Below are 3,273 nucleotides of genomic sequence, written 5' to 3'. Positions count from 1 at the left end.
TCATAAAATGTTCACGGGTTCACAATTTTGTTCAGAATTTTATAAAATGTTTCACGGCATTCGCGGCCGTCTAAGAGTTGCACCGACAACAACGATGACCATGGGCTTCAAGGGAGGAATAAGTGACAACAAGGTTAAGGGAGTGACTGTTAGAGTTAACCTTGTTGTATAGGTGGTTAATTTGTTTTGCATCGAGTCAAGTGCATGCGTTGGTCACTTAGGGCATGTACAATGGTTGATAAGATAGTCTTATCTTAAGTCTTGCATGTAGTTTAGAGATGATAAAAAGCATGTCTACAATGGGTCATCTCTTAGCCTTATCTCCAATAACTAGCTATTCCTAAAAACGTGGTGACACAAATTGTGCTAAGAGATCATCTTTTGTCTTCTCTTAGATAAGAGAAGACTTATGATTTATCTCTCTTCCACCTCATCAATTATCCTATATGGCAGTCCTAAGATAGAACCATTGTACATGCCCTTAGTTAGCTAGCAGAGTTGTCAGCCATATGGCCAGGCTGTTTGGCCGTTGTGAGCGTGACACAAGTGGTGTATGTGGGCATGCATGTCGTCGTAATTAGTTAGTGCATGTAGCTAGCTGGTTGGTGGCTGAGTGTGCCGGCCAAGTTAGTGCGTGAGTACGTGGGTTAGTGAGTGAGTGTGGCCGGGTGTAGCGGCTGGCTTGGCAAGTCAGCCAACCCCTGGTGTATAAGTGTTGTATTGAGTTAATGAGAAAGATTAAGGCCGTGAGGGCTGAGGCAACAATGTAGCCACGGTGCGCATCAGGGAGGTGTCTACTGGCAAAGCCATGTGTTCTTATTCCTTGGTGCTTGTGTGTGTGGGTGTTCTTGTGTGTTTGAGACAAACAGAGAGAGAAGAGAGAGTTCAGAAGTAGAAGAAAGAAGCGGCGCCGCGAGAGGCGGCGCCAACAATTGACAGCCCCACCCAAGTGCGCCCAATTGGGTTACTCCTTCAGATCATTTGGTGAAATAAAATTTTGATGGTGTTATTCTAGTGGTAGAGAACCGAGGTGTGGAAGCTACTTGCATGGGATCATCTGTACTCACGTGCCCATGTATTTTATGTTAGCAGTAATCTTGTCAGTAGTAGACTAGTTAGTCCGGCTTGATGTCTTGGTTGTAGACGCGTGATAGGAGTTGAGTACGTGTCCATGTAGGACTTCATGTCATGTCGTGAGTACTAGCCTAGCAGGTTGAGTCCGACTAGGATTATCACCTGGCCGTAGATTGGTTAGGCTGTGTTCTAGTCTAAGTAGAACTAGGAGTCCTAGCACGTGTAGGTTTAGGAGGTGTTGAGTCGGCGGCTACCTGCATATATATATGCACTTGGCCGTGAGTCTTTTGTAACCGGTGTAAGAAAAACAGAAAATAAAAAGAGGGAAAAGAAAGGAACGACACGTGCTTTTGGTAAAAAAAAATTGCGTGTGCGTGTTCATCGTGATTTGATGTGATCAATCCTGTGGGCAGAATTCCAACAATTGGTATCAGAGCTAGGTCGATTTAAAGTCGCGCTTGCCCTGGGGTCGCGACCTGATTAGCGCCTCGGGGCGGGCGATATGGTCGTTGGGTGGTGCAGCGACGATGAAGAGCGGGCCATGATGTTGATGGGTGATGCAGCGATGAGGAGGGATCTGGCGACCGTCGTTCGGCGGAGCGACAAGGAGCGAGATGGCAGACTGTCGTCGGGAAGGCGGTGGAAGATCGTTGACGGGAGCGGGTGCCGTGGTGCGGTGCCGGAAAGTCGTCAAGATCGTCGTCCGCGGGAGATAGATGAGTCAAGGAGTCGTGCGGGTTTGCATAGTCGGTCATCGTCGTTGTGTCAGCGTCGTCATGTCCAAGTGCTTGTCTCTGTGAGGAGGCGTTGAGGATGAAGCGTGCCCAAGTCGTCTATGTGTCTCGACGAGAAGATCAAGTTCAACTATGTGGGGGCGGTAAACCAGTGAATGTGAGTCTCTTCAATGAGGCCATGTCTCTATATGAGGCTGGAGTGCATGGTGTAGTGCACATGGTGGTGTGATCCACAAGGAGCCGGCATGTATCTCGCAAGGGTGGATGGTGTAGTCCACCGGGTGGTGTGTTCCACAGGTTACTGGCGAGGCTGGGTAGACCAAGACATATTTGAGGTGGTCCGTAAATTCGCCAAGTCAAAATTGGAGGGGAGATTGTTGCGAGCAATCAAGATCGTCAATTTGACTTATCGTGGTGAGAGCGGATGAGCGATAAGGGGTGATCTACAACGAGCCAAGACCAGAGAAGCAGGGAAGACGGAGTGTCAAGATTAAGGGAAGATTGTTAGCAGTAATCTTGTCAGTAGTAGACCAGTTAGTCCGGCTTGATGTCTTGGTTGTAGACGCGTGATAGGAGTTGAGTACGTGTCCATGTAGGACTTCATGTCATGTCGTGAGTACTAGTCTAGCAGGTTGAGTCCGACTAGGATTATCACCTGGCCGTAGATTGGTTAGGCTGTGTTCTAGTCTAAGTAGAACTAGGAGTCCTAGCACGTGTAGGTTTAGGAGGTGTTGAGTCGGCGGCTACCTGCATATATATATGCACTTGGCCGTGAGTCTTTTGTAACGGGTGTAAGAAAAACAAAAAAATAAAAAGAGGAAAAAGAAAGGCATGACACGTGCCTTTGGCAAAAAAAATTGCGTGTGCGTGTTCATCGTGATTTGATGTGATCGATTCTGTGGGCAGAATTCTAACATTTTAGGCGCTGCTACACCGATTTGCAAGTCCAGAGGTGCATTGTCGCTTCGGACTTCCTTGAAGTTGTCAAAGCAATCGATAACAAGTGTCTCTCCAGCCATTGCACCATTGTTATGGAGATTAATCAACGCAGAAAAGATTTCCGATTTCCCTGAACTTCGCTATGTCCATGAAGGTAGGGGGTCCAACTCCTAGTTCATAATCTATCTCGTAGTTATTTTTAATTGTCGCCAAGTGTGGTTTCTGATCTCCCCGCATACCTCCATTGCACCTCATGACATTGAGTAATAAAGAGACCTAGATTATCCCTAAAAACTACAATTTCTCAACTTTTGATTGTATTGTTTATTGTTTATTTTTTATCTATATAGTTATAGTACAACAAATTTTAAACTTGGATTTGCCACTGGCCCTGACGTGGATTGGTACCGTTTATCATAGTGGATTTGCTACTAGCCTTTGATTTCTTCCACGAAGTGAATTGGTACCGTTTATCATAGCAAGCACAACAGATCCGACAGTTGTAGTTTCTGGGATGAGCCATGCT

Source organism: Triticum dicoccoides, chromosome 7B (genome assembly GCF_002162155.2).
Source record: "Triticum dicoccoides isolate Atlit2015 ecotype Zavitan chromosome 7B, WEW_v2.0, whole genome shotgun sequence".
NCBI classification, from domain to species: Eukaryota; Viridiplantae; Streptophyta; class Magnoliopsida; order Poales; family Poaceae; genus Triticum; species Triticum dicoccoides.
The sequence above is the reverse complement of the archived record's forward strand: the minus strand, read 5'-3'. Positions refer to the sequence as shown.